The 9204-nt window shown below is 50.7% G+C and overlaps 1 long non-coding RNA gene across 1 annotated transcript in view; it reads left to right on the forward strand.

Moving 5' to 3' along the window:
- The first annotated feature begins 5525 nt into the window (after positions 1–5525).
- LOC106727293 overlaps positions 5526–9204 on the forward strand; it is a 9553-nt gene continuing 5874 nt past the window's right edge. Inside the window, exons 1-2 of the long non-coding RNA XR_001363462.1 lie at positions 5526–5949; positions 6964–6972. This is a non-coding gene — a long non-coding RNA (uncharacterized LOC106727293). The remainder of the gene's footprint in view (positions 5950–6963; positions 6973–9204) is intronic.

Genomic DNA, 9204 nt, shown 5'->3' on the forward strand with positions numbered 1-9204 from the left:
TGCCCCTCTTCTTTCCCTGGGCCCCCTTCCTTGCTCTCCCTGGGCCTCAGATCTCTCTCCCACACCCATGGACCATGATGAGTGGCTGCCAGGGTTGCCAACCACATCCCTTTGGGCTTGGTTTCCACTGCCATGGTCAGTGTGGTCTCTGCTCTTCCTGAGAGATTTCTGTGCATTAGTCACTTGGCTCGGGAACATGAGATGACAGAAATAATGTGGTCACCAGGAGAACAGGGAGGAAGTCTGGCCTGCAGAGCAAGGACTCAGCTTGGGATCCCATAGCCTCTGGGCTGCTCTGAAATGACCGAGGCCAAGCCTGTCCTGAAGAGGTAGGAAAGCATGGACCGTGGTGAGTCTATTGAGCCGGTACTGGTGTGGGGTTCCAGCAGGGATTTGCCTGCTCTGTCCACGCACCCAGTGGAGACAAGTCTTGGCTGCCCAGGGTGTCCAGTCCTGCACTGACTCTTCTCTCCCCTTCAAGTCTGTCACAAATCAACTTTCTGCTTGTCCCTCAGTCTGGCTCCCTGAGACCATGCAACAGCCTCTTTCCTAATCACCCCAACTCCAAGAGCCCCTTGGTGGTGCCCAATCCTGCTGAACAACCCTGCACAACACTTTGCCTTGGCCTCTGGGGTTGCCTGAGACCATGCCATCTCAGGTGTTTCTCCTACTAATCTGTGAACAATGTAGCTGGCCACCACATTCACCCCACCCCACACTCTTCCTGGGGTGGCTTCTTTAGGAAAGTGGAGGGGAAAATAGAGATGCTCTTCGCATAATAGTGCACCGAGTTGTGAAGCTGTCAGTGTTGACAAAAGAAAGGTTTGTTGGCCCTCCCCGGTTGGGCTCAGTGGATAGAGCGTTGGCCCTCGGACTGAAAGGTTTTGGGTTCAATTCTGGTCAAGGCATGTATCTGGGTTGCAGGCTGAATCCCTGGCCCTGGTCTGGGCATGTGCAGGAGGCAACCAATCTATGTGTCTCTCTCACATCGATGTCTATCTCTCTCTCCTCCCTTCCACTTTTTCTAAAAATCAATGGAAAATATCCTCAGGTGAGGAGCAACCAAAAAAAAAGAAAAGAAAGAAAGAGAGAGAGGAAAAGAAAGGTTTGTTGGTTTTGTGGCTGTGCCTCTCTGAGGCTCAACATGGAGGGCCATCTTCCTACATCCTTTCCCCTCCCAAAGTTTCCTCACCAACTCCAGGACTGTAAAGGTTGACAGAGCCAAGATCCTGGGCTGATGGAAGGGCCTACAAAACCCAATGTGTGTGTGTGTGTGTGTGTGTGTCTGTATCTGTGTGTGTCTATGTGTGTGTGTCTGTGTATGTCTGTGTGTGTCTGTGTGTGTGCCTGTGTGTATCTGTGTGTGCCTGTGTGTGTCTGTGTGTGCCTGTGTGTATCTGTGTGTGCCTGTGTGTGTCTGTGTGTGCGTGCCTGTGTGTGTTTGTGTCTCTGTGTGTCTGTATGTTTCTGTGTGTGTGTTTGTGTCTCTGTGTGTCTGTATGTTTCTGTGTGTGTGTGCGTGCCTCTGTGTCTGCGTGTGTGTGACTGTGTGTCTGTGTGTGTGCCTGTGTGTCTCTGTGTGTGTGCCTGTGTGTCTCTGTGTGTGTCTCTGTGTGTCTCTGTGTGTGGCTGTGTGCGTGCCTCTGTGTGTGTGTGTGTGTGTGTGTGTGTGTGTAGGGGATCTTTGGGGTCAGTGCAGAAGACCCCCAGTGCCCCCAGCTCCCAAGCAATGACTGACTGTGGCAGGGACATTGCCCGTTCCTGAGAGACACAGGCTCCAGGATGGCCTTGCTGAACCTCCTGTAGACGACCTAGGGGTCCATCACACTCCCTCTCTCCCTCCCTCCCTCTCTCCTTCACTGGCTCAGGCTTGTATGGCAGCGGCAGGCTCTCCCAGTGTCTCTGGACCCCTCCTTATTTCCTCTCACAGTCACTTCTCCAAATAAAATCCTTGATGTTTGGTTGCAAGTTGGTGACTGCTTCTTGGAGGATGTGGACTAACACAATTGGTCTGTGTATATTCTCTCCACCCACCCTCAGCCCCAACCAAACGCAGCTCTCTGAAGAAGGTGCCGTAGCAGGGGGCGAAGGAACATGGAGGGAGTGCCCTCAGTGCTCCTCCTGCCGGCCAGTGAGGGGCATGGGGAGAACGTGCGCCCCTCCCTCCCATCTCGGCCCCTACCTCCATGTCTTTGTCGGTTCCCAAAGAAAGCCAAACTCTAGTGTCCTTCTAACCCTCACTCAAGGTCAAGTCAGTTCGCGGTGAAGCCGCATGGCACCTGAGCTAGAAGTTGGAACACTCTTCCCTCCATCTGCGGCCCAGGTGTGGAGGGTGGGCAGGGCCTGCAGGGACTGACTGGTGCCTCCTGGGTCCTGGCCTGCGGTCTCCCTGGGGCCTGTTTGTGATTGTGGGGTGGACGGCTACTTGGGTGTCACCGGAGGAAGGAGGCCTGGGCTGTGGTTCCATCTGCCCACCAGGCTCTCGGGGCACAGGCAGCCAAGGTGGCGTTCTCCAGGGAGGCCCAGCAGCCTCAGCCTCAGGTTCCGACAGTTGCTCTGTTGTCCACAAACAGAGTGGGTTTTAGAGGCTTATTCTTTTCTGTATAAACAAACCTGACCACACCCTGGTGACCATAAAACTCGTGATAAGCTACAAACACTCACAAAACACCTAACTCCTAGACTACTGGGAGGATTAGATGAATAACTTGCCAAAGTTCCAGGCACAGGGTTTTCTGTGGGGACCAGCGGTTTTCAGCAAGGACGGTAGCGACCTCTAGTGGCAAGTGCGGGGTGTTTTTTAGTGGACACTGACAGGCCACTGCTGTCAGAGGCAGGAACCAGGGGTCGCCTACACTGCACAGAGCAATAAAGTACCATGAGCACATGCCCTCTGTTCTACATGGCAAAGTAGGTGTTGGGTTTTTGTTGTTGTTGTTGTTGTTGTTTCACAAGTTTAAGACACTGAATTTTCCAGGAACACAGCTACGGGGCAGATTGAGGGAATTTCACAATGTCTTCTGTTTGGCACTTTTCCGGGAGTTGTTCACTGATTTGGAAATCTTATCACGGACAGTACTTCCACTTAGTGGCCAGGTGGTACCCGTGCGTCAGTCTGCATTCGTTACGTCACCTCTGACCCGTGCGTGTCTCTCAGTGAGGCTCTTCTCACGCGCTCTGCGCACACATCCCCTGGGGACCTTCCTAAGGGACAGATTCAAATTCCTGCAGGTCAGAGGTGGGGCCTGAGATACGCATTTCTCACCAGCCCAGCAGAGGCCGAAGCTGCCAGGTCCTGGTGCAGTCACAGCTGAGCAGCGACATGCACAGAACATGTGTTACTGTGAGTTACACCTCTTATACCCGTCCTCGTATGACAGTTAGGACATTGTCTTAGGTCGAGTTCTCCAGGAACCGGGCTCGGAGGGAGATTTCTGTGCAGGCGGTGAGCTGGGTGTGCCCTTGAAAACACCCTGAGGGGTGGCAAAGGCAGCACGGGGCAGAGGAAGAGGTTGGGCAGCGAAGCAATCACAGCAGAGGCCTCAGTTTATCCCTTGGGGAGCTCAAGACCTGGGTGGCCCTAAGGAGATGTCTCCGATTTAAGCAGGGGACCGGCTTCTGCTCTGACCCCAAAGGATTCTGGTCGGGTTTTTTTTCCCCCGCCCATCCTTTAATTCATTCATTCACTCATTCATTTATTCATTAAATTCTTACTGAGTGCCCAAACCCACTCTGGCCTCTTTCCCTCTGCGGCTGCCCCTCCACCATGTCAGCTTGTACCCGCCCTCACTGACTCATGTCTGTTGAGATGTGTGGAGACTGGGCTCAGGCCAGGAGAGCAGGGGTGGGTCCTGCGCAGGAGGCCCTGGTGGTCCTTTCACAGCAGCTGTGTCCTCCCTGGTTGCACTGGCCCCTCCCTGGGGCAGTTCCACCTCTGCCCCGAGTCTGGTCCTCACGCCTCAGATCCAGCCCCAGGGCCCCAAGGAGAGCCAGGCAAGGGCCCAGGTGGGGGAACAGGGTGGCCATTTTCTGTGCAAATGAACACACACACGTTCTGCACATTCCTGATGTCCATCCCGGCGCCTGCATTGACCCCTGGGGAGTCAAGACCCGGTAACCCAGAGTAACTCTCTAATGCACCAAAAGCCACAGTTCTTACAATGGTCTGTTTCTACACTGTTTGATTTCCTCTGAGTATAGGACACCCACACACACATACAGAATTCAGAAAGTTGAAAAACGTTTATAAAAATAAAAGAACTGAAAATCACCCACAATTTCACCACCCACAGTCAGGCACTGCTAACATCAAGATGAGTGAGGTTCTGGGTTCTTTTCTCTGCAGAATTACAACTGAGCTGCATTTTCCCTTTGATTTTCCCGAGAGAGTGGAAGGGGAGACAGACACATCAACAGGACAGAGACACAGTGATTGGTTTCTCTTACACACACACACACACACACACACACACACACACACACACACGTCCCGACTGGGGGCAGGGATCCAACCTGCAACCCAGATACGTGCCCTTGACCAGGAATCCAAATGCATTTTCATTAAGACCTTAGCATGTGATCAAGGAACACGTGTTCCAGCAACATTGCTGTCCACCGATGAGGGCTCCACCCCTCCCAGCACCTTCTCCTGCGTCCCTAGCCTCTAGCTTGTCCCCCTTCCAAAGGGGAAACTGCCATTTGTGCCGCGCGCTTTACATTCTTTCCCTCATCGGACCTTTCAACCGCCTTAAAATATGTTTATCGCACCCATTTCACGGAGGAAGGAACGCAGGCTCACACGGTCTAAATAGTTTGCTGGAAGTGGCCAGCGGAGCACCTAGTTCTCTGGGTTCCGAAGCAGTGGGCATTTTCCCTCGGGGATTTTCCAGGCTGGAGAAGAGACTGGAGGAGGATTCAGGAAATATCTCCTGGTCCATGTGGAGCAGCGGTTCTCAACCTGTGGGTCGCGACCCCTTTGGGGGGCGAACGACCTTTTCACAGGGGTCGCCTCAGGCCATCGGAAAACACATAGATCATTACATATTGCTTTTGTGATTAATCACTATGTTTTAATTATGTTCACTTTGTAACAATGAAAATACATCCTGCACATCAGATATTTACATTACGATTCATAACAGTAGCAAAATTACAGTTATGAAGTAGCAACGAAAATAATTTTATGGTTGGGGGTCACCACAACATGAGGAACTGTATTAAAGGGTCGCGGCATTAGGAAGGTTGAGAGCCACTGAGTGGAGGTTGTTGGGCTAGTGCCTGTCCTGTCCTGAGAACAAGGCCGAGCCTGTGGCCAGAGGCGTGGCTAAGCGTCCCCCAGGCATAGGTGACTCTGTGGGGCCTGTGCTGGGACACTTCTGAGAGTGCAACACCCAGTGAACTAGCAACACCCGGGAGCAATGGGCACAAACAGGAATGTGCCCGAGACACTGGGAGTGATGGTCGCCCTGCTCAGTGGAGGCGGGTGTTATAGTAATAAGTTTAGTTAGTATAAGTTAGCATAAGCAAATTCCATTATTTTTTTATTATTAGAGTGAATTTTAACTTTACTTAGAAGAGGAACTTAATTTGTGTGTGTGTGTGTATGACCCTGATAAGTACCTTGTAACTCCCTGCGTGTGTATCCTGATAAGCCCAGAAGGCCCCACCGGAGCACACTGATATGAGACACTGAAGAAGCCCACCCATGGGGTATAAAAGAAGGACTCTCACAGCAGCAGTCAGACGCCTGTCTGCCCTCCACAGACAAGATGTTCTCCTTGCCCCTGGAAACTGCCGTTCCTGCTCTGCTTCTGAGCCCAAACTGTTAGAGGCCTCTCTTCGTGTCAAGAGACCGAGCACCTGCAGCTGCGTACCTGACGACCTCCGTGTGTCTCTGTCAGTGAGTGTCTCCGGGTGGCCTGCCAAGGACTGAAACCCATCAGCTCTCTGGTAAATAAATCTGTGTGATTCTTGCATTTTGTTTGTCTCCTGTGTCTTCTCTCTTCTTAGTTTTGGTTTAAGCTCGGCCTAATTAATAATAAGTACCCTTTGACGTCTGTATTGGTATATCCAAATGAGGCGGACTGGGTCACCTGTGCATAGGTTCCCACAGAAGTGGAACAATGGGGAAGGGTGGGGGGAGGGCTCTCCCAGGGGATTGCCCAGCGTGGCCAGAACACACAGGCTCGTCCCCTTGGGTGAGCTCTGGGCACCAGGAGAGGTTCCAAAAAGTCCCAAGGTGCCTGGTGCCCTGGCTGGTGTGGTGAGTGGTTAGAGCGTCAGCCTGCACTGGAGGGTCTCGGGTTCAATTCCCAGTCAAAGCCAGTACCTGGGTTGTAGGTCCGCTCCCCGCTCCCCATCAGGATGTGTGTGTGGGAGGCAACCAATCGATGTGTCTCTGTCACCTCGATGTTTCTCTCTCTCTGTTCTCTCTCCCCGTCCACTCTAAAAAAGTCAATGGGAAAATATCCTCACTCCTCGGGAGGGGAATTTTCTTAAAAAACCACAGAGTTCCCTGGTTTCTTCCGTTGTCCTCTGACTGTCTTCATGGCTGGGCTCCTAGGATCCAGTTTGGTAGCCACACTGGGTGCTTATGCAGCCGGCAGCTATGTGGGTGCTGGAGTCACCCAGATCTGAATTTGATTCCAGAGCCATCTCTTTCCATGGCTTTGGGTAAAGTCAGCTGACCTTTCTGACCCTCAGCTTCCTTGTCTATAAAATGGGACCAGTAAAATGTAATGTGTGGGTTATTATATGAGATACGGTCTGTGAAAGTATCGACTGCTTAGTAGGTGCTCGATAAAAACAGTGTTAGCTTCTGAGGTGGGGTTGTGGGCGGGTGGGAGTGGGGTCATCAGGGTGATGTCAATTAAGTGATGGGGCCAAGCTTTCTAGACCAGGGTGAAGCCTCGATGGCCCGTGGCTTTCTCCCACATGGACACCTCAGGAGCACTGACCTGGGAGCAGATCCCTGTTCTAGCCTGGGGCCAGCGACTGGAGACTCTGGGCAGTAAATGGGGGCAGGTGTGTGGGGAAGAAAACCAGAGCCTGGAGCTACACCAAGCCAGCAGTGAATTTTCCTTTTTCCCTTGTTCACTGGCATCTCCCAGCCTGAACTCAAAGACAACTGAGTGGATAGAGCGCAGACTGAAGGGTCCCAGGTTCAATTCCAGTCAAGAGTACTTGCCTGGGTTGGGGGCTCGATGCCCAGCCCCAGTTGGACGGGGTGCATGCAGGAGGCAACCAATTGATGAGTCTCTCTCACATCGACGTTTCTCTCTGTCTCTTCCCCTCCCTTCCACTCTCGCTAAAAATCAATGGGAAAACATCCTCGGGTGAGGATTAACAAAGAGGAGGGAGGAGGAAGAGGAGGGAGGAGGAAGAGGAGGAGGAGGAGGAGGAAAGGAGGAGGAGGAGGAGGAAGAAGAGGAGGGAGGAGGAAGAGGAGGAGGGGAGAGGAGGAGGAGCTCTCTATTTCTGGTCAAAGGAGCAGAAAAGGGGGCTCCTAGGGGTTAAAGTGAGTGGAGCGAATCTAATTTTTGTTGTTGTTTTGTCTGTCCTTCTCCACCCAGTTTCCCGGGCAAACCTACAGCATCAGTGGCAGCAACAGCTGGACAGGCACCTAAAGCTCCAAAGGACAGGGTCTCCTCTCTGATTAGAGAATCTGTGGTCCCAAAAGTATGGAGGCGATCCCACTGCTCCTTGCCCTCTCCCCATTCCTGGTAACACGCTTCCAATGATCAGAGCACCGGTGTCTGAGGGTGTTCTGCAAAGCACTGGAGGGTAGGCGTGGAGTCGCAGGATAGCACAGGGAATAGTCAGTGGTACTGTAATAACTACGCACAGTGTCAGATGGTACTGGACTTATCGGGATGATCACTCAGTAAGTTACAAAAATGTCCAGCTCCTATGCTATACACATGAAACTAATATAATAATGTGTGTCAACTATAATTGAAATTTTTAAATAAAAAATTTTAAAAGTCAAGGAAAGAAAAGAATTAGAGAAGAAAAGTGGGAACTATTTCTCTACTCAACCAAAGGAGAATGATTAAGACTATTTGGCATGTGTACTGAATGAACTAAGTTTATGGCTCTATGATAATGTGAACATAATAAAAAACAAAATAAACAGAACAGAAACATCAAGATGTTAAATAAACAGTGGTTGTATTCAAGTATCTGGCTACAAATGAGCTGAAGATCCTATTTTTCTGTGTTCCAGAAATTCTATAATGAGAATGAGATAATGTGAACATAATAAAAAAAAAAAATAAACAGAACAGGAACATCAAGATGTTAAATAAACAGTGGTTGTGTTCAAGTATCTGGCTACAAATGAGCTGAAGATTCTATTTTTCTGTGTTCCAGAAATTCTATAATGAGAATGTCCTTTTGGCAAAAAAGAAAAGTGTTTTATTGGGGGTGGGGGGGGGCACTCTTTTATTTTGGTGGGAGGACAATAGGTGGAACAATAGTAACCTCCATGGCTGGTAACCCATTTCTATTTTGCTCATGACTATATCTCTGCCTCCTAGTACAGTGCCGGGCACACAATAGGAATACCGGAAATATTTGTTGATGAATAAATGGATGAATAAATGGATGGATGGATGGATGGATGGATGACATATTTGGAAATATTTAATACTTGAAATTTAAAAACACCTAATAGAGAAATAAAGGAATTAAGGTTTATTCCAAACAGGAACTATGTAATGGAGACAAAGAAAAAAAATTGCATAATAGAGGAAGCTGTTAGCCGTCTTCCCAGTGGATTAGGCTGTGGTTAAATACACAGAGCTCAAAACCCCAGGGCTACAGCAGCCAAACCACTTGTCCAAGACACAGGCCTGATGTTGATTTCTGCACCTTTGCCACCTGCTCTGACCAGCTCTCCCTCCCTCCATGGCCACGAGGAGCTCTGAGGTTCTGAGGGGAAGCAAGTAAATGAGAGACGTGGGCAGCTGCCTGGCCGAGACCTGGGGGCTTTCCCTCCAGGCTGTGTCCTTCCAGACGCCAGCCCAAAGGGGATGCTCACTGCCCTGAGGGGCCTCCCTGGTTCTGGCAGGGGAGGGAGGGACTGGGGAGGCAGTGACTTACCATCAGAGATAGTACGTGTTACAATAACACAATTTATGTTTTCTAAGTACCCAACAGTAGCTGCTCAGTTACAACAGGGCCACTGAGGGTAGGAGGGAGGGA

The sequence above is a fragment of the Myotis brandtii genome, unplaced genomic scaffold (genome assembly GCF_000412655.1).
Source record: "Myotis brandtii unplaced genomic scaffold, ASM41265v1 scaffold4, whole genome shotgun sequence".
Classification (NCBI taxonomy): Eukaryota; Metazoa; Chordata; class Mammalia; order Chiroptera; family Vespertilionidae; genus Myotis; species Myotis brandtii.